This window comes from Vicugna pacos, unplaced genomic scaffold (assembly GCF_048564905.1).
Source record: "Vicugna pacos unplaced genomic scaffold, VicPac4 scaffold_193, whole genome shotgun sequence".
Classification (NCBI taxonomy): Eukaryota; Metazoa; Chordata; class Mammalia; order Artiodactyla; family Camelidae; genus Vicugna; species Vicugna pacos.
In genome coordinates this window covers 960,812-982,778 of record NW_027328872.1, presented here as the reverse complement: position 1 = coordinate 982,778, position 21,967 = coordinate 960,812, and the positions used below count along the sequence as shown (strand labels likewise).

The 21,967-nt window shown below is 44.9% G+C and overlaps 2 long non-coding RNA genes across 2 annotated transcripts in view; one reads left to right on the top strand and one right to left on the bottom strand.

Moving 5' to 3' along the window:
• Nucleotides 1-21,967, bottom strand: part of LOC140695281 (uncharacterized) — an 898,783-nt gene that overhangs the window by 319,901 nt on the left and 556,915 nt on the right. The gene's annotated exons all lie outside the window — the stretch shown is intronic.
• The window catches only part of LOC140695285 (uncharacterized), a 296,631-nt gene that overhangs the window by 267,678 nt on the left and 6,986 nt on the right, over nucleotides 1-21,967 (top strand). The window contains exon 2 of the long non-coding RNA XR_012070976.1: nucleotides 2,196-2,333. This is a non-coding gene — a long non-coding RNA (uncharacterized lncRNA). The remainder of the gene's footprint in view (nucleotides 1-2,195; nucleotides 2,334-21,967) is intronic.

The following is a 21,967-nucleotide window of genomic DNA, read 5'->3' as shown; positions in this document are numbered from 1 at the left end:
CCTTGGAATTGCGTAGAGACAAGAGTCTAAAATTTTCACTTAACATAGCCCAAAAATCTACATTAGATACCTGATATTACCTGACCAGTAGAGATGAAGAAGTACAGTAAAAGAAATAGGAAGTACCATTTTCAGTTCCAAAGATATTGAAGGCCCAAAGATAAGCTTTCAAGCAACTAGACTGCAAAACGCTATGCAGTCCAAGTGTTGAAAATGGAGGTCAGGAAAACACTGAAGAACCAAAGGGTATCAGAATCACAAAAGGCAGAATACCAGAAAAGGGGAAGAGAAAGTCGAGAGACGAGTCAAAAGCTATCAGAAAACTCAGTGGATGTGATAATATCAGGGCTAAAATTCAGTCCTTAGCAGACTAGATAATGCAGAGGGACGCGTGAATGACTGTGAAGACAGGGGAACAGAAATTCCTCGGTCAGATTCGGACATAGGAAAGCAAGTGCAAAACAATGAAAATATTGCTGTTGTATCCTGGGTTAAGACAGGGCATGAAAGACTAGAATTCATAAGAGTCCCAGATGGAAAAGCAAGAGATAAAGAAATAAAATATGTCTGAAAATTTATCTGTAGAAATATCAGACTGAAACTTGTTGAAAGCCAAGAAAAAATCATCTATGCGAATTCAGGAATTACACAGCATCCAAAGGAGGTGGAATCCCAATAGACCTACAAGCAGCTGTATGATTCCAATCAACAAAGTTCACGAATATCACAGTGATTTAAAATGCACCTGGAGGAAACAACATAGTCACAAGGGAACCTCCAGAGGGGTTTCAGCTTATAACTCGGCAGCAATATTGCAGGACAGGGAGGAGTGCCAGGACACAGACCATATCCTGAATGGCCAAAGGCTGCCACCTAGGGTAGCCTATGCCACATGACCACCATTTCTAATAACGGCAGATCTAGAGCAATCCACAGACCGGCAAATCATAAAAGAATTCAGCAGTTCAAAACTTCTTCTAAAAGGAAGGTTGAGAATACTCCCCGGAATAGAAAAGCAGCAAGATGAAATGGAAAGAAGAAAACCATTATTGGAAATGCAAGAAGAGCATGAGTGGCAAAGAAGAAACAAGAAGAAGGCAAGGAGGACATCAAATCCTTAAAGATTGGAGAGGGAAGCAGGAAATCATAGGTGATTGGAAGCACTCTCTTAAGTGAATCAGCTTATTTGACTCTCTGTTTGAAGCGAAAGGAGAGATGCATGTCCTGACGTGTTTGCAAAACAAGCGAGAAGCAGACCAACAAAGAATCAAACCAACAAACATGCACCAAAATGGTACGGTTGGCTGACATATACCATGGGAAACATGATTATTCAAAAGAAAATACTCAAGGTGATGTCAAGGATCTTTCAGCACGCATCGACCCAGTATTGCGGCTTGCATGTACTCAGCACACTTGTATTCGGAAATCAGAGGCGTGCATTCATATTCGTAAATATAGATTCATAAGAGCATATCGTGACCTCACCCAAATGCCGATTTGGAATCCACTGGATTCCTAGTCCGTGATGTAGTCTTGTATGTCTTCCAACAGGATGAAGGAATGCCATATTCTACGTTACGTAGAGAAGAATTGTAAGAAGCCTATAACAAAGGCAAGTAGCTCTGCCAAAGTGTACTAAGAGCAAAAGTGTCAGACAGTAAAGTGTACATTGGGGATGGTTTCATTTCTTGGAAATTCAACCCCCATGAAACCAATAGATCCATGTCCTGAGAGTGTGGGTTTTTCAGCAGAAATCATGCGACGCATATGTATTCCGGTTTTACGGATATTATAGGAACATAAGTCTCCTTTACTGGGTCTCTGTGTACTGTGAACTCTTAGAAAGTTTAAAGACGTGTGAAACCTTCAACTGAAAAGGGACACACTTCTCTCCATTGGTACTGTGCATACAGATCAGAACAAAAGGAAAGAGGGAAGAAGAAAGCCCCATGGGATGCTAGTGGGCAGAACCACATTGACTTTAGGAACCTCTCGTCGGATGCAGCCCCTCCCCCAACACTGACAAGATGCAGCAGCCATTGGGGATGGCAGTTACCGGTTGGATTCCAGGTGAAATGTTGGTGTGTTCCACGAGGCTTGTTGTGGCTGTTGGATCCTAGGTAACCGGGCCGAGTTCTGTGGGTGGATCAGTGTGATGGAGGGGCTGCAGGCCTCTGTGGAGCTTGGCTTAGGTGTTTGGTCTGGGAAGCTGTGTAAGTTCGAGATACTTCTGCTGCCCAAAGACCTGAGTTCACAGGTCAGTTTCCAGAACCTGAAAGGGCAGACAGTGGAAGATCTGCCTGTCATCAGCTTACTGGTGAGGCTCCGAGGTACTTTCAGACTTGCCCAGTCCTGGTGAAGTCGACTTTAGGGGAGTCACGAAGAGAAGCTGGCCGAAAAGCTGGCTGCACGGATTGAGGAGAGATGCGAACACATGGATGAGAGATGTTCTGCTACAATGGAGAATACTGGCGTGGAGACAGCTGTAGAAGATTCCAGGCTCAAAAGACATTCAGGAGACATATTGAACCTCGCTGATACTGGCAGAAACATACGGAGTGCCAACGTGGACTTGAGGAAGTTCCTCAATTCTCTTCTCCAAGAACGGTTCCAAGGACCCTGACGTGTGCAAGAGAAGAGATGGCAGAGATCATCAAAACGCTCGTGTTCTTGGAAGAGGTCGTGAGAATCCACACGTCCCAAGGGGCCTTCCCAAGCCATTCAGACCAAAATTCACCAAGCCCAGGTAAGCCTTTTCCCAGGTTTGGGCCTAGCTAGCAAGCACTTGCCCTTCCCTCCCCTCCACTCACGCATCCATTTTGAAGGTTCAGTACCTGAGCGGCAATGAAGCCATTAGGAGAAGGGCAAGTCCCTCCTAGAATCAGAGTTCCACCAGCTTCACACTCTGTGAACAACTGTGAACTCCTTAAAGGTCAAATAGTCTCGGCTGATATAGATAGGAATTGAATATTTAGCTCACACCTAGAAACGATGGCCTTCCGCTAGATTCAGCAAATGTTGTGTTTATGTCTTCCCTGGGGTGAAGGGAGTGTGGTAAGTGAGGGGAAACTTTGACTGAACTTGAATCTGTAATAGGCCTCAGTTTTTCAAGACAGTATAGGTAAATAGTACAAGTCAGAAAGTGAAGTGTACGGTAAAAGTCGCCAATGACATTAAAGACACAGCTTATGTGGATCGTCTTTCACTTGAGTCAAGCCCCCAGGGGCACTATATCATGTGGGTGCAGACTTGGTTGCGTTAAATGGCTTTACCCATCATGATCGGAAGATTAACTATTCTCATCACTGATAGAAGAACACCTGGTCCTCCATAGACAAGCATAAGTGCAGCAGGTTTCTCCTAGCTATAATGCCTCTAGGTGCTTTTGGATTCAAACCTAAATGTATATATTTGGTTTGTTTCCTCTTGTATTTTCCTAGAGAGGGATGTTACCCCTTGAAATGCCAACATTGGCCAGTAGGTGACAAAAAGGACTAAAGGGCACTACATGCCCAAGTGTATCCAAGGTTGGGGGTTATTTCATGTTTCCAATAGTTATTTCATGGTTCCTGTTGGTCTCGGAGTCTTCAACCGTAAAGAGCTGACATGACCCCTTTAACAGTTTGGACTGCTAGTTTGCATTCTATCTGTCTAGGTTTTCCGTTGAGTTGACAAAATGTTACCAAAATTGACAAGTCTGGCTTCTAGGTCAATTTAGTGTGTTTCAAAAAATAACTTCATTTTCGTATAACTCCCAAAACATGGAAATGAATTCTGTTAAAATTCTTAAAGACTGCAAATGAGATATCAACGCAATGTCAAAACAGGGTTCTTTGGACAACCCCTCCCACCACGGCTGTATAGAAACCAAGAGCTAAGCAAATATCACATTTCTGTGAAATGTATCGGATAGTGTTGATTCATCGATGCCCAGTTGGCAGAGAAGAAGTGCAACCTGCATTCACGCACTCCCTTGTACAGAGAAATGTAAAACACCACTCACCCAGCCTTTGGCACAGGACACTTGCCGAAGAGAGGTCTGTTACTTCCAAAGACAGGATGAGGCCTCAGGACACCTGGAAGCAGGAGAAGGCAAAGCAGGGAATGGAAACCAGTGCAGGGTCTGACCAACAAGGGTGAAACCCTGTTTAACTTGGACGCACCCTCTCAAGCGGACAGGAGACATGAGATTGAAGGTGATGTGCTGAGATTTACAAGAGTGCACAGCAGATGCTTGGCTGACAGAACTCAAAGAAACCAGCGCAAAATATCCCCACAGTTGATTCTGAGACCAAGATCCGTGATGCCAAATTACAGTAAGCAGGGGCATCGTTAAGTGAGGTATAGGGCTACGGTTGATGGCATACGCTGAGTCTCAGGGATCTGGAGTGCGTTGTGGGATGTGGTGCGTCTAATCAAGAGAGCAAACCGAACAGTGTACCAATGATAAATCAACCACACTTGTCGCGCGGTTGAGATTACCGATATGTCCCATGGCCACACCCAGTGCATCTGCAGGACCAGGGACCAATTGGGCATTTTGCCAATAGAGCACTTGTGGGGCTGAATCAGAGCTATCGTGCATCTGGTCTGAGGGGTCCAGGGGGCCTTGGGTTTGAAATCAGAATGAAAAGCCTTAGGATCTGCTACATTCATAACCTGGGCTGGGATTATGGTTTGGTTTGAGGCACAGGATGCGCAAAATCTATGTGGTGGCCTTCGTGCACCCGTGCCACAAGGATGATAGGACAAGGTAGAGTGGTCCAAGTCCACAGCGTGAGAAGAGGAAGCATTTCCTTCAGCACTATCTCCCAAAATCGGATGCTACATTTTGGATGGCACCGGCACGGTACGGCAGCGAGGACACCAAGGTCGGTCTGCGGGATCATTCCAGCAGGCCCTGATTTGTGACATCCATGGATGTGCTTCCACTGGTGTTTCAGTAGACAGAGAAGCTCTGGGAAGAACTGCTTTCATTGGGACATTCCCGTGGCACTACAAAGCACAAGCGCACTCTCAGTTTGCTGTTTTGGAAACACTCCAAAATGACATAGAGCAGAATGCAGAGCTGAGAACCATTAGAATCCTCATTTCCACAAGAGGCCGTGTCCTGCGCACATTCAGAATTGTGAGATAAGCGTAATCAAAATGAAGTTATGCTAATCGAAATAGTATGGGTTGTTCATCACAACAAATGCAACACCAGCAATTGGAGATATACCAGACAACACACACAGGAACAGAATATGGCATCAATGTCTAGGAGAAATTGTCCTCACAGAAATCCCTTGGAATTGTGTAGAGACAAGAGTCTAAAATTTTCACTTAACATAGCCCTAAAAATCTACATTAGATACCTGATATTACCTGACCAGTAGAGATGAAGAAGTACAGTAAAAGAAATAGGAAGTACCATTTTCAGTTCCAAAGATATTGAAGGCCCAAAAGATAAGCTTTCAAACAACTAGACTGCAAAACGCAAGGCAGTCCAAGTGTTGAAAATGGAGGTCAGGAAAACACTGAAGAACAAAAGGGTCTCAGAATCACAAAAGGCAGAATACCAGAAAAGTGGAAGAGAAAGTCTAAAGACGAGCCAAAAGATATCAGAACACTCAGTGGATGTGATAATATCAGGGCTAAATTTCAGTCCTTAGCAGACTAGATAATGCAGAGGGACGCGTGAATGACTGTGAAGACAGGGGAACAGAAATCCCTCGGTCAGATTCGGACATAGGAAAGCAAGTGCAAAACAATGAAAATATTGCTGTTGTATCCTGGGATAAGACAGGGCATGAAAGACTAGAATTCATAAGAGTCCCAGATGGAAAAGCAAGAGATAAAAAAATAAAATATGTCTGAAAATTTATCTGTAGAAATATCAGACTGAAACTTGTTGAAAGCCAAGAAAAAATCATCTATGCGAATTCAGGAATTACACAGCATCCAAAGGAGGTGGAATCCCAATAGACCTACCAGCAGCTGTATAATTCCAATCAACAAAGTTCACGAATATCACAATGATTTAAAATGCACCTGGAGGAAACAACATAGTCACAAGGGAACCTCCAGAGGGGTTTCAGCTTATAACTCGGCAGCAATATTGCAGGACAGGGAGGAGTGCCAGGACACAGACCATATCCTGAATGGCCAAAGGCTGCCACCTAGGGTAGCCTATGCCACATGACCACCATTTCTAATAACGGCAGAGCTAGAGCAATCCACAGACCGGCAAATCATAAAAGAATTCAGCAGTTCAAAACTTCTTCTAAAAGGAAGGTTGAGAATACTCCCCAGAATAGAAAAGAAGCAAGATGAAATGGAAAGAAGAAAACCATTATTGGAAATGCAAGAAGAGCATGAGTGGCAAAGAAGAAACAAGAAGAAGGCAAGGAGGACATCAAAACCTTAAAGATTGGAGAGGGAAGCAGGAAATCATAGGTGATTGGAAGCACTCTCTTAAGTGAATCAGCTTATTTGACTCTCTGTTTGAAGCGAAAGGAGAGATGCATGTCCTGACGTGCTTGCAAAACAAGCGAGAAGCAGACCAACAAAGAATCAAACCAACAAACATGCACCAAAATGGTACGGTTGGCTGACATATACCATGGGAAACATGATTATTCAAAAGAAAATACTCAAGGTGATGTCAAGGATCATTCAGCACGCATCGACCCAGTATTGCGGCTTGCATGTACTCAGCACACTTGTATTCGGAAATCAGAGGCGTGCATTCATATTCGTAAATATAGATTCATAAGAGCATATCGTGACCTCACACAAATGCCGATTTGGAATCCAATGGATTCCTAGTCCGTGATGTAGTCTTGTATGTCTTCCAACAGGATGAAGGAATGCCATATTCTACGCTACGTAGAGAAGAATTGTAAGAAGCCTATAACAAAGGCAAGTAGCTCTGCCAAAGTGTACTAAGAGCAAAAGAGACAGACAGTAACGTGCACATTGGGGTTGGTTTCATTTCTTGGAAATTCAGCCCCCATGAAACAAATAGATCCATGTCCTGAGAGTGTGGGTTTTTCAGCAGAAATCATGCGACGCATATGTATTCCGGTTGTACGGATATTATAGGAACATAAGTCTCCTTTACTGGGTCTCTGTGTACTGTGAACTCTTAGAAAGTTTAAAGACGTGTGAAACCTTCAACTGAAAAGGGACACACTTCTCTCCATTGGTACTGTGCATACAGACCTGAACAAAAGGAAAGAGGGAAGAAGAAAGGCCCATGGGACGCTAGTGGGCAGAACCACATTTACTTTAGGAACCTCTCTTCGGATGCAGCCCCTCCCCCAACACTGACAAGATGCAGCAGCCATTGGGGATGGCAGTTACCGGTTGGATTCCAGGTCGAATGTTGGTGTGTTCCACGAGGCTTGTTGTGGCTGTTGGATCCTAGGTAACCGGGCCGAGTTCTGTGGGTGGATCAGTGTGATGGAGGGGCTGCAGGCCTCTGTGGAGCTTGGCTTAGGTGTTTGGTCCGGGAAGCTGTGTAAGTTCGAGATACTTCTGCTGCCCAAAGACCTGAGTTCACAGGTCAGTTTCCAGAACCTGAAAGGGCAGACAGTGGAAGATCTGCCTGTCATCAGCTTACTGGTGAGGCTCCGAGGTACTTTCAGACTTGTCCAGTCCTGGTGAAGTCGACTTTAGGGGAGTCACGAAGAGAAGCTGGCCGAAAAGCTGGCTGCACGGATTGAGGAGAGATGCGAACACATGGATGAGAGATGTTCTGCTACAATGGAGAATACTGGCGTGGAGACAGCTGTAGAGGATACCAGGCTCAAAAGACATTCAGGAGACATATTGAACCTCGCTGATACTGGCAGAAACATACGGAGTGCCAACTTGGACTTGAGGAAGTTCCTCAATTCTCTTCTCCAAGAACGGGTCCAAGGTCCCTGACGTGTGCAAGAGAAGAGATGGCAGATATGATCAAAACGCTCCTGTTCTTGGAAGAGGTCGTGAGAATCCACACGTCCCAAGGGGCCTTCCCAAGCCATTCAGACCAAAATTCACCAAGCCCAGGTAAGCCTTTTCCCAGGTTTGGGCCTAGCTAGCAAGCACTTGCCCTTCCCTCCCCTCCACTCACGCATCCATTTTGAAGGTTCAGTACCTGAGCGGCAATGAAGCCATTAGGAGAAGGGCAAGTCCCTCCTAGAATCAGAGTTCCTCCAGCTTCACACTCTGTGAACAACAGTGAACTCCTTAAAGGTCAAATAGTCTCGGCTGAAATAGATAGGAATTGAATACTTAGCTCACACCTAGAAACGATGGCCTTCCGCTAGATTCAGCAAATGTTGTGTTTCTGTCTTCCCTGGGGTGAAGGGAGTGTGGTAAGTGAGGGGAATCTTTGACTGAACTTGAATCTGTATTAGGCCTCAGTTTTTCAAGACAGTATAGGTAAATAGTACAAGTCAGAAAGTGAAGTGTACTGTAAAAGTCGCCAATGACATTAAAGACACAGCTTATGTGGATCGTCTTTCACTTGAGTCAAGCCCCCGGGGGCACTATATCATGTGGGTGCAGACTTGGTTGCGTTAAATGGCTTTACCCAACATGATCGGAAGATTAACTGTTCTCATCACTGATAGAAGAACACCTGGTTCTCCATAGACAAGCATAACTGCAGCAGGGTTCTCCTAGCTATAATGCCTCTAGGTGCTTTTGGATTCAAACCTAAATGTATATATTTGGTTTGTTTCCTCTTGTATTTTCCTAGAGAGGGATGTTACCCCTTGAAATGCCAACATTGGCCAGTAGGTGACAAATAGGACTAAAGGGCACCACATGCCCAAGTGTATCCAAGGTTGGGGGTTATTTCATGTTTCCAATAGTTATTTCATGGTTCCTGTTGGTCTCGGAGGCTTCAACCGTAAAGAGCTGACATGACCCCTTTAACAGTTTGGACTGCTAGTTTGCATTCTATCTGTCTAGGTTTTCCGTAGAGCTGACACAATGTTACCAAAATTGACAAGTCTGGCTTCTAGGTCGATTTAGTGTGTTTCAAAAAATAACTTCATTTTCGTATAACTCCCAAAACATGGAAATGAATTCTGTTAAAATTCTTAAAGACTGCAAATGAGATATCAACACAATGTCAAAACAGGTTTCTTTGGACAACCCCTCCCACCACGGCTGTATAGAAACCAAGAGCTAAGCAAATATCACATTTCTGTGAAATGTATCTGGATAGTGTTGATTCATCGATGCCCAGTTGGCAGAGAAGAAGTGCAACCTGCACTCACGCGCTCCCTTGTACAGAGAAATGTAAAACTCCACTCACCCAGCCTTTGGCACAGGACACTTGCCGAAGAGAGGTCTGTTACTTCCAAAGACAGGATGAGGCCTCAGGACACCTGGAAGCAGGAGAAGGCAAAGCAGGGAATGGAAACCAGTGCAGGGTCTGACCAACAAGGGTGAAACCCTGTTTAACTTGGACGCACCCTCTCAAGCGGACAGGAGGCATGAGATTGAAGGTGATGTGCTGAGATTTACAAGAGTGCACAGCAGATGCTTGGCTGACAGAACTCAAAGAAACCAGCGCAAAATATCCCCACAGTTGATTCTGAGACCAAGATCCGTGATGCCAAATTACAGTTAGCAGGAGCATCAGTAAGTGAGGTATAGGGCTACGGTTGATGGCATACGCTGAGTCTCAGGGATCTGGAGTGCGTTGTGGGATGTGGTGGGTCTAATCAAGAGAGCAAACCGAACAGTGTACCAATGATAAATCAACCACACTGGTCGCGCGGTTGAGATTAACGATCTGTCTCATGGCCACACCCAGTGCATCTGCAGGACCAGGGACCAATTGGGCATTTTGCCAATAGAGCACGTGTGGGGCTGAATCAGAGCTATCGTGCATCTGGTCTGAGGGATCCAGGGGGCCTTGGGTTTGAAATCAGAATGAATAGCCTTAGGATCTGCTACATTCATAACCTGGGCTGGGATTATGGTTTGGTTTGAGGCACAGGATGCGCAACAGCTCTGTGGTGGCCTTCGTGCACCCGTGCCACAAGGATGATAGGACAAGGTAGAGTGGTCCAAGTCCACAGCGTGAGAAGAGGAAGCATTTCCTTCAGCACTATCTCCCAAAATCGGATGCTAAATTTTGGATGGCACCGGCATGGTACGGCAGCGAGGACACCAAGGTCGGTCTGCGGGATCATTCCAGCAGGCCCTGATTTGTGACATCCATGGATGTGCTTCCACTGGTGTTTCAGTAGACAGAGAAGCTCTGGGAAGAACTGCTTTCATTGGGACATTCCCGTGGCACTACAAAGCACAAGCGCACTCTCAGTTTGCTGTTTTGGAAACACTCCAAAATGACATAGAGCAGAATGCAGAGCTGAGAACCTTTAGAATCCTCATTTCCACAAGAGGCCGTGTCCTGCGCACTTTCAGAATTGTGAGATAAGCGTAATCAAAATGAAGTTATGCTAATCGAAATAGTATGGGTTGTTCATCACAACAAATGCAACACCAGCAATTGGAGATATACCAGACAACACACACAGGAAGAGAATATGGCATCAATGTCTAGGAGAAATTGTCCTCACAGAAATCCCTTGGAATTGCGTAGAGACAAGAGTCTAAAATTTTCACTTAACATAGCCCTAAAGATCTACATTAGATACCTGATATTACCTGACCAGTAGAGATGAAGAAGTACAGTAAAAGAAATAGGAAGTACCATTTTCAGTTCCAAAGATATTGAAGGCCCAAAAGATAAGCTTTCAAGCAACTAGACTGCAAAACGCAAGGCAGTCCAAGTGTTGAAAATGGAGGTCAGGAAAACACTGAAGGACAAAAGGGTCTCAGAATCACAAAAGGCAGAATACCAGAAAAGGGGAAGAGAAAGTCTAAAGACGAGCCAAAAGATATCAGAAAACTCAGTGGATGTGATAATATCAGGGCTAAAATCCAGTCCTTAGCAGACTAGATAATGCAGAGGGACGCGTGAATGACTGTGAAGACAGGGGAACAGAAATCCCTCGGTCAGATTCGGACATAGGAAAGCAAGTGCAAAACAATGAAAATATTGCTGTTGTATCCTGGGTTAAGACAGGGCATGAAAGACTAGAATTCATAAGAGTCCCAGAAGGAAAAGCAAGAGATAAAGAAATAAAATATGTCTGAAAATTTATCTGTAGAAATATCAGACTGAAACGTGTTGAAAGCCAAGAAAAAATCATCTATGCGAATTCAGGAATTACACAGCATCCAAAGGAGGTGGAATCCCAATAGACCTACAAGCAGCTGTATGATTCCAATCAACAAAGTTCACGAATATCACAGTGATTTAAAATGCACCTGGAGGAAACAACATAGTCACAAGGGAACCTCCAGAGGGGTTTCAGCTTATAACTCGGCAGCAATATTGCAGGACAGGGAGGAGTGCCAGGACACAGAACATATCCTGAATGGCCAAAGGCTGCCACCTAGGGTAGCCTATGCCACATGACCACCATTTCTAATAACGGCAGATCTAGAGCAATCCACAGACCGGCAAATCATAAAAGAATTCAGCAGTTCAAAACTTCTTCTAAAAGGAAGGTTGAGAATACTCCCCGGAATAGAAAAGCAGCAAGATGAAATGGAAAGAAGAAAACCATTATTGGAAATGCAAGAAGAGCATGAGTGGCAAAGAAGAAACAAGAAGAAGGCAAGGAGGACATCAAAACCTTAAAGATTGGAGAGGGAAGCAGGAAATCATAGGTGATTGGAAGCACTCTCTTAAGTGAATCAGCTTATTTGACTCTCTGTTTGAAGCGAAAGGAGAGATGCATGTCCTGACGTGTTTGCAAAACAAGCGAGAAGCAGACCAACAAAGAATCAAACCAACAAACATGCACCAAAATGGTACGGTTGGCTGACATATACCATGGGAAACATGATTATTCAAAAGAAAATACTCAAGGTGATGTCAAGGATCATTCAGCACGCATCGACCCAGTATTGCGGCTTGCATGTACTCAGCACACTTGTATTCGGAAATCAGAGGCGTGCATACATATTCGTAAATATAGATTCATAAGAGCATATCGTGACCTCACCCAAATGCCGATTTGGAATCCACTAGATTCCTAGTCCGTGATGTAGTCTTGTATGTCTTCCAACAGGATGAAGGAATGCCATATTCTACGCTACGTTGAGAAGAATTGTAAGAAGCCTATAACAAAGGCAAGTAGCTCTGCCAAAGTGTACTAAGAACAAAAGAAACAGACAGTAACGTGCACATTGGGGTTGGTTTCATTTCTTGGAATTTCAGCCCCCATGAAACCAATAGATCCATGTCCTGAGAATGTGGGTTTTTCAGCAGAAATCATGCGACGCATATGTATTCCGGTTGTACGGATATTATAGGAACATAAGTCTCCTTTACTGGGTCTCTGTGTACTGTGAACTCTTAGAAAGTTTAAAGACGTGTGAAACCTTCAACTGAAAAGGGACACACTTCTCTCCATTGGTACTGTGCATACAGATCTGAACAAAAGGAAAGAGGGAAGAAGAAAGGCCCATGGGACGCTAGTGGGCAGAACCACATTGACTTTAGGAACCTCTCGTCGGATGCAGCCCCTCCCCCAACACTGACAAGATGCAGCAGCCATTGGGGATGGCAGTTACCGGTTGGATTCCAGGTGGAATGTTGGTGTGTTCCACGAGGCTTGTTGTGGCTGTTGGATCCTAGGTAACCGGGCCGAGTTCTGTGGGTGGATCAGTGTGATGGAGGGGCTGCAGGCCTCTGTGGAGCTTGGCTTAGGTGTTTGGTCCGGGAAGCTGTGTAAGTTCGAGATACTTCTGCTGCCCAAAGACCTGAGTTCACAGGTCAGTTTCCAGAACCTGAAAGGGCAGACAGTGGAAGATCTGCCTGTCATCAGCTTACTGGTGAGGCTCCGAGGTACTTTCAGACTTGCCCAGTCCTGGTGAAGTCGACTTTAGGGGAGTCACGAAGAGAAGCTGGCCGAAAAGCTGGCTGCACGGATTGAGGAGAGATGCGAACACATGGATGAGAGATGTTCTGCTACAATGGAGAATACTGGCGTGGAGACAGCTGTAGAGGATTCCAGGCTCAAAAGACATTCAGGAGACATATTGAACCTCGCTGATACTGGCAGAAACATACGGAGTGCCAACTTGGACTTGAGGAAGTTCCTCAATTCTCTTCTCCAAGAACGGGTCCAAGGTCCCTGACGTGTGCAAGAGAAGAGATGGCAGATATGATCAAAACGCTCCTGTTCTTGGAAGAGGTCGTGAGAATCCACACGTCCCAAGGGGCCTTCCCAAGCCATTCAGACCAAAATTCACCAAGCCCAGGTAAGCCTTTTCCCAGGTTTGGGCCTAGCTAGCAAGCACTTGCCCTTCCCTCCCCTCCACTCACGCATCCATTTTGAAGGTTCAGTACCTGAGCGGCAATGAAGCCATTAGGAGAAGGGCAAGTCCCTCCTAGAATCAGAGTTCCTCCAGCTTCACACTCTGTGAACAACAGTGAACTCCTTAAAGGTCAAATAGTCTCGGCTGAAATAGATAGGAATTGAATACTTAGCTCACACCTAGAAACGATGGCCTTCCGCTAGATTCAGCAAATGTTGTGTTTCTGTCTTCCCTGGGGTGAAGGGAGTGTGGTAAGTGAGGGGAATCTTTGACTGAACTTGAATCTGTATTAGGCCTCAGTTTTTCAAGACAGTATAGGTAAATAGTACAAGTCAGAAAGTGAAGTGTACTGTAAAAGTCGCCAATGACATTAAAGACACAGCTTATGTGGATCGTCTTTCACTTGAGTCAAGCCCCCGGGGGCACTATATCATGTGGGTGCAGACTTGGTTGCGTTAAATGGCTTTACCCAACATGATCGGAAGATTAACTGTTCTCATCACTGATAGAAGAACACCTGGTTCTCCATAGACAAGCATAACTGCAGCAGGGTTCTCCTAGCTATAATGCCTCTAGGTGCTTTTGGATTCAAACCTAAATGTATATATTTGGTTTGTTTCCTCTTGTATTTTCCTAGAGAGTGATGTTACCCCTTGAAATGCCAACATTGGCCAGTAGGTGACAAATAGGACTAAAGGGCACCACATGCCCAAGTGTATCCAAGGTTGGGGGTTATTTCATGTTTCCAATAGTTATTTCATGGTTCCTGTTGGTCTCGGAGGCTTCAACCGTAAAGAGCTGACATGACCCCTTTAACAGTTTGGACTGCTAGTTTGCATTCTATCTGTCTAGGTTTTCCGTAGAGCTGACACAATGTTACCAAAATTGACAAGTCTGGCTTCTAGGTCGATTTAGTGTGTTTCAAAAAATAACTTCATTTTCGTATAACTCCCAAAACATGGAAATGAATTCTGTTAAAATTCTTAAAGACTGCAAATGAGATATCAACACAATGTCAAAACAGGTTTCTTTGGACAACCCCTCCCACCACGGCTGTATAGAAACCAAGAGCTAAGCAAATATCACATTTCTGTGAAATGTATCTGGATAGTGTTGATTCATCGATGCCCAGTTGGCAGAGAAGAAGTGCAACCTGCACTCACGCGCTCCCTTGTACAGAGAAATGTAAAACTCCACTCACCCAGCCTTTGGCACAGGACACTTGCCGAAGAGAGGTCTGTTACTTCCAAAGACAGGATGAGGCCTCAGGACACCTGGAAGCAGGAGAAGGCAAAGCAGGGAATGGAAACCAGTGCAGGGTCTGACCAACAAGGGTGAAACCCTGTTTAACTTGGACGCACCCTCTCAAGCGGACAGGAGGCATGAGATTGAAGGTGATGTGCTGAGATTTACAAGAGTGCACAGCAGATGCTTGGCTGACAGAACTCAAAGAAACCAGCGCAAAATATCCCCACAGTTGATTCTGAGACCAAGATCCGTGATGCCAAATTACAGTTAGCAGGAGCATCAGTAAGTGAGGTATAGGGCTACGGTTGATGGCATACGCTGAGTCTCAGGGATCTGGAGTGCGTTGTGGGATGTGGTGGGTCTAATCAAGAGAGCAAACCGAACAGTGTACCAATGATAAATCAACCACACTGGTCGCGCGGTTGAGATTAACGATCTGTCTCATGGCCACACCCAGTGCATCTGCAGGACCAGGGACCAATTGGGCATTTTGCCAATAGAGCACGTGTGGGGCTGAATCAGAGCTATCGTGCATCTGGTCTGAGGGATCCAGGGGGCCTTGGGTTTGAAATCAGAATGAATAGCCTTAGGATCTGCTACATTCATAACCTGGGCTGGGATTATGGTTTGGTTTGAGGCACAGGATGCGCAACAGCTCTGTGGTGGCCTTCGTGCACCCGTGCCACAAGGATGATAGGACAAGGTAGAGTGGTCCAAGTCCACAGCGTGAGAAGAGGAAGCATTTCCTTCAGCACTATCTCCCAAAATCGGATGCTAAATTTTGGATGGCACCGGCATGGTACGGCAGCGAGGACACCAAGGTCGGTCTGCGGGATCATTCCAGCAGGCCCTGATTTGTGACATCCATGGATGTGCTTCCACTGGTGTTTCAGTAGACAGAGAAGCTCTGGGAAGAACTGCTTTCATTGGGACATTCCCGTGGCACTACAAAGCACAAGCGCACTCTCAGTTTGCTGTTTTGGAAACACTCCAAAATGACATAGAGCAGAATGCAGAGCTGAGAACCTTTAGAATCCTCATTTCCACAAGAGGCCGTGTCCTGCGCACTTTCAGAATTGTGAGATAAGCGTAATCAAAATGAAGTTATGCTAATCGAAATAGTATGGGTTGTTCATCACAACAAATGCAACACCAGCAATTGGAGATATACCAGACAACACACACAGGAAGAGAATATGGCATCAATGTCTAGGAGAAATTGTCCTCACAGAAATCCCTTGGAATTGCGTAGAGACAAGAGTCTAAAATTTTCACTTAACATAGCCCTAAAGATCTACATTAGATACCTGATATTACCTGACCAGTAGAGATGAAGAAGTACAGTAAAAGAAATAGGAAGTACCATTTTCAGTTCCAAAGATATTGAAGGCCCAAAAGATAAGCTTTCAAGCAACTAGACTGCAAAACGCAAGGCAGTCCAAGTGTTGAAAATGGAGGTCAGGAAAACACTGAAGGACAAAAGGGTCTCAGAATCACAAAAGGCAGAATACCAGAAAAGGGGAAGAGAAAGTCTAAAGACGAGCCAAAAGATATCAGAAAACTCAGTGGATGTGATAATATCAGGGCTAAAATCCAGTCCTTAGCAGACTAGATAATGCAGAGGGACGCGTGAATGACTGTGAAGACAGGGGAACAGAAATCCCTCGGTCAGATTCGGACATAGGAAAGCAAGTGCAAAACAATGAAAATATTGCTGTTGTATCCTGGGTTAAGACAGGGCATGAAAGACTAGAATTCATAAGAGTCCCAGAAGGAAAAGCAAGAGATAAAGAAATAAAATATGTCTGAAAATTTATCTGTAGAAATATCAGACTGAAACGTGTTGAAAGCCAAGAAAAAATCATCTATGCGAATTCAGGAATTACACAGCATCCAAAGGAGGTGGAATCCCAATAGACCTACAAGCAGCTGTATGATTCCAATCAACAAAGTTCACGAATATCACAGTGATTTAAAATGCACCTGGAGGAAACAACATAGTCACAAGGGAACCTCCAGAGGGGTTTCAGCTTATAACTCGGCAGCAATATTGCAGGACAGGGAGGAGTGCCAGGACACAGAACATATCCTGAATGGCCAAAGGCTGCCACCTAGGGTAGCCTATGCCACATGACCACCATTTCTAATAACGGCAGATCTAGAGCAATCCACAGACCGGCAAATCATAAAAGAATTCAGCAGTTCAAAACTTCTTCTAAAAGGAAGGTTGAGAATACTCCCCGGAATAGAAAAGCAGCAAGATGAAATGGAAAGAAGAAAACCATTATTGGAAATGCAAGAAGAGCATGAGTGGCAAAGAAGAAACAAGAAGAAGGCAAGGAGGACATCAAAACCTTAAAGATTGGAGAGGGAAGCAGGAAATCATAGGTGATTGGAAGCACTCTCTTAAGTGAATCAGCTTATTTGACTCTCTGTTTGAAGCGAAAGGAGAGATGCATGTCCTGACGTGTTTGCAAAACAAGCGAGAAGCAGACCAACAAAGAATCAAACCAACAAACATGCACCAAAATGGTACGGTTGGCTGACATATACCATGGGAAACATGATTATTCAAAAGAAAATACTCAAGGTGATGTCAAGGATCATTCAGCACGCATCGACCCAGTATTGCGGCTTGCATGTACTCAGCACACTTGTATTCGGAAATCAGAGGCGTGCATACATATTCGTAAATATAGATTCATAAGAGCATATCGTGACCTCACCCAAATGCCGATTTGGAATCCACTAGATTCCTAGTCCGTGATGTAGTCTTGTATGTCTTCCAACAGGATGAAGGAATGCCATATTCTACGCTACGTTGAGAAGAATTGTAAGAAGCCTATAACAAAGGCAAGTAGCTCTGCCAAAGTGTACTAAGAACAAAAGAAACAGACAGTAACGTGCACATTGGGGTTGGTTTCATTTCTTGGAATTTCAGCCCCCATGAAACCAATAGATCCATGTCCTGAGAATGTGGGTTTTTCAGCAGAAATCATGCGACGCATATGTATTCCGGTTGTACGGATATTATAGGAACATAAGTCTCCTTTACTGGGTCTCTGTGTACTGTGAACTCTTAGAAAGTTTAAAGACGTGTGAAACCTTCAACTGAAAAGGGACACACTTCTCTCCATTGGTACTGTGCATACAGATCTGAACAAAAGGAAAGAGGGAAGAAGAAAGGCCCATGGGACGCTAGTGGGCAGAACCACATTGACTTTAGGAACCTCTCGTCGGATGCAGCCCCTCCCCCAACACTGACAAGATGCAGCAGCCATTGGGGATGGCAGTTACCGGTTGGATTCCAGGTGGAATGTTGGTGTGTTCCACGAGGCTTGTTGTGGCTGTTGGATCCTAGGTAACCGGGCCGAGTTCTGTGGGTGGATCAGTGTGATGGAGGGGCTGCAGGCCTCTGTGGAGCTTGGCTTAGGTGTTTGGTCCGGGAAGCTGTGTAAGTTCGAGATACTTCTGCTGCCCAAAGACCTGAGTTCACAGGTCAGTTTCCAGAACCTTAAAGGGCAGACAGTGGAAGATCTGCCTGTCATCAGCTTACTGGTGAGGCTCCGAGGTACTTTCAGACTTGCCCAGTCCTGGTGAAGTCGACTTTAGGGGAGTCACGAAGAGAAGCTGGCCGAAAAGCTGGCTGCACGGATTGAGGAGAGATGCGAACACATGGATGAGAGATGTTCTGCTCCAATGGAGAATACTGGCGTGGAGACAGCTGTAGAGGATACCAGGCTCAAAAGACATTCAGGAGACATATTGAACCTCGCTGATACTGGCAGAAACATACGGAGTGCCAACGTGGACTTGAGGAAGTTCCTCAATTCTCTTCTCCAAGAACGGGTCCAAGGTCCCTGACGTGTGCAAGAGAAGAGATGGCAGAGATGATCAAAACGCTCCTGTTCTTGGAAGAGGTCGTGAGAATCCACACGTCCCAAGGGGCCTTCCCAAGCCATTCAGACCAAAATTCACCAAGCCCAGGTAAGCCTTTTCCCAGGTTTGGGCCTAGCTAGCAAGCACTTGCCCTTCCCTCCCCTCCACTCACGCATCCATTTTGAAGGTTCAGTACCTGAGCGGCAATGAAGCCATTAGGAGAAGGGCAAGTCCCTCCTAGAATCAGAGTTCCTCCAGCTTCACACTCTGTGAACAACAGTGAACTCCTTAAAGGTCAAAGAGTCTCGGCTGAAATAGATAGGAATTGAATACTTAGCTCACACCTACAAACGATGGCCTTCCGCTAGATTCAGCAAATGTTGTGTTTCTGTCTTCCCTGGGGTGAAGGGAGTGTGGTAAGTGAGGGGAATCTTTGACTGAACTTGAATCTGTATTAGGCCTCAGTTTTTCAAGACAGTATAGGTAAATAGTACAAGTCAGAAAGTGAAGTGTACTGTAAAAGTCGCCAATGACATTAAAGACACAGCTTATGTGGATCGTCTTTCACTTGAGTCAAGCCCCCGGGGGCACTATATCATGTGGGTGCAGACTTGGTTGCGTTAAATGGCTTTACCCAACATGATCGGAAGATTAACTGTTCTCATCACTGATAGAAGAACACCTGGTTCTCCATAAACAAGCATAACTGCAGCAGGGTTCTCCTAGCTATAATGCCTCTAGGTGCTTTTGGATTCAAACCTAAATGTATATATTTGGTTTGTTTCCTCTTGTATTTTCCTAGAGAGGGATGTTACCCCTTGAAATGCCAACATTGGCCAGTAGGAGACAAATAGGACTAAAGGGCAACACATGCCCAAGTGTATCCAAGGTTGGGGGTTATTTCATGTTTCCAATAGTTATTTCATGGTTCCTGTTGGTCTCGGAGGCTTCAACCGTAAAGAGATGACATGACCCCTTTAACAGTTTGGACTGCTAGTTTGCATTCTATCTTTCTAGGTTTTCCGTAGTGCTGACAAAATGTTACCAAAATTGACAAGTCTGGCTTCTAGGTCGATTTAGTGTGTTTCAAAAAATAACTTCATTTTCGTATAACTCCCAAAACATGGAAATGAATTCTGTTAAAATTCTTAAAGACTGCAAATGAGATATCAACACAATGTCAAAACAGCTTTCTTTGGACAACCCCTCCCACCACGGCTGTATAGTAACCAAGAGCTAAGCAAATATCACATTTCTGTGAAATGTATCTGGATAGTGTTGATTCATCGATGCCCAGTTGGCAGAGAAGAAGTGCAACCTGCACTCACGCGCTCCCTTGTACAGAGAAATGTAAAACCCCACTCACCCAGCCTTTGGCACAGGACACTTGCCGAAGAGAGGTCTGTTACTTCCAAAGACAGGATGAGGCCTCAGGACACCTGGAAGCAGGAGAAGGCAAAGCAGGGAATGGAAACCAGTGAAGGGTCTGACCAACAAGGGTGAAACCCTGTTTAACTTGGACGCACCCTCTCAAGCGGACAGGAGGCATGAGATTGAAGGTGATGTGCTGAGATTTACAAGAGTGCACAGCAGATGCTTGGCTGACAGAACTCAAAGAAACCAGCGCAAAATATCCCCACAGTTGATTCTGAGACCAAGATCCGTGATGCCAAATTACAATTAGCAGGGGCATCGGTAAGTGAGGTATAGGGCTACGGTTGATGGCATACGCTGAGTCTCAGGGATCTGGAGTGCGTTGTGGGATGTGGTGGGTCTAATCAAGAGAGCAAACCGAACAGTGTACCAATGATAAATCCACCACACTGATCGCGCGGTTGAGATTACCGATATGTCCCATGGCCACACCCAGTGCATCTGCAGGACCAGGGACCAATTGGGCATTTTGCCAATAGAGCACGTGTGGGGCTGAATCAGAGCTATCGTGCATCTGGTCTGAGGGATCCAGGGGGCCTTGGGTTTGAAATCAGAATGAAAAGCCTTAGGGTCTGCTACATTCATAACCTGGGATGGGATTATGGTTTGGCTTGAGGCACAGGATGCGCAACAGCTCTGTGGTGGCCTTCGTGCACCCGTGCCACAAGGATGATAGGACAAGGTAGAGTGGTCCAAGTCCACAGCGTGAGAAGAGGAAGCATTTCCTTCAGCACTATCTCCCAAAATCGGATGCTACATTTTGGTTGGCACCGGCACGGTACGGCAGCGAGGACACCAAGGTCGGTCTGCGGGATCATTCCAGCAGGCCCTGATGTGTGACATCCATGGATGTGCTTCCACTGGTGTTTCAGTAGACAGAGAAGCTCTGGGAAGAACTGCTTTCATTGGGACATTCCCGTGGCACTACAAAGCACAAGCGCACTCTCAGTTTGCTGTTTTGGAAACACTCCAAAATGACATAGAGCAGAATGCAGAGCTGAGAACTTTTAGAATCCTCATTTCCACAAGAGGCCGTGTCCTGCGCACTTTCAGAATTGTGAGATAAACGTAATCAAAATGAAGTTATGCTAATCGAAATAGTATGGGTTGTTCATCACAACAAATGCAACACCAGCAATTGGAGATATACCAGACAACACACACAGGAAGAGAATATGGCATCAATGTCTAGGAGAAATTGTCCTCACAGAAATCCCTTGGAATTGCGTAGAGACAAGAGTCTAAAATTTTCACTTAACATAGCCCTAAAAATCTACATTAGATACCTGATATTACCTGACCAGTAGAGATGAAGAAGTACAGTAAAAGAAATAGGAAGTACCATTTTCAGTTCCAAAGATATTGAAGGCCCAAAAGATAAGCTTTCAAACAACTAGACTGCAAAACGCTATGGAGTACAAGTGTTGAAAATGGAGGTCAGGAAAACACTGAAGAACAAAAGGGTCTCAGAATCACAAAAGGCAGAATACCAGAAAAGGGGAAGAGAAAGTCTAAAGACGAGCCAAAAGATATCAGAAAACTCAGTGGATGTGATAATATCAGGGCTAAAATTCAGTCCTTAGCAGACTAGGTAATGCAGAGGGACGCGTGAATGACTGTGAAGACAGGGGAACAGAAATACCTCGGTCAGATTCGGACATAGGAAAGCAAGTGCAAAACAATGAAAATATTGCTGTTGTATCCTGGGTTAAGACAGGGCATGAAAGACTAGAATTCATAAGAGTCCCAGATGGATAAGCAAGAGATAAAGAAATAAAATATGTCTGAAAATTTATCTGTAGAAATATCAGACTGAAACTTGTTGAAAGCCAAGAAAAAATCATCTATGCGAATTCAGGAATTACACAGCATCCAAAGGAGGTGGAATCCCAATAGACCTACCAGCAGCTGTATGATTCCAATCAACAAAGTTCACGAATATCACAGTGATTTAAAATGCACCTGGAGGAAACAACATAGTCACAAGGGAACCTCCAGAGGGGTTTCAGCTTATAAC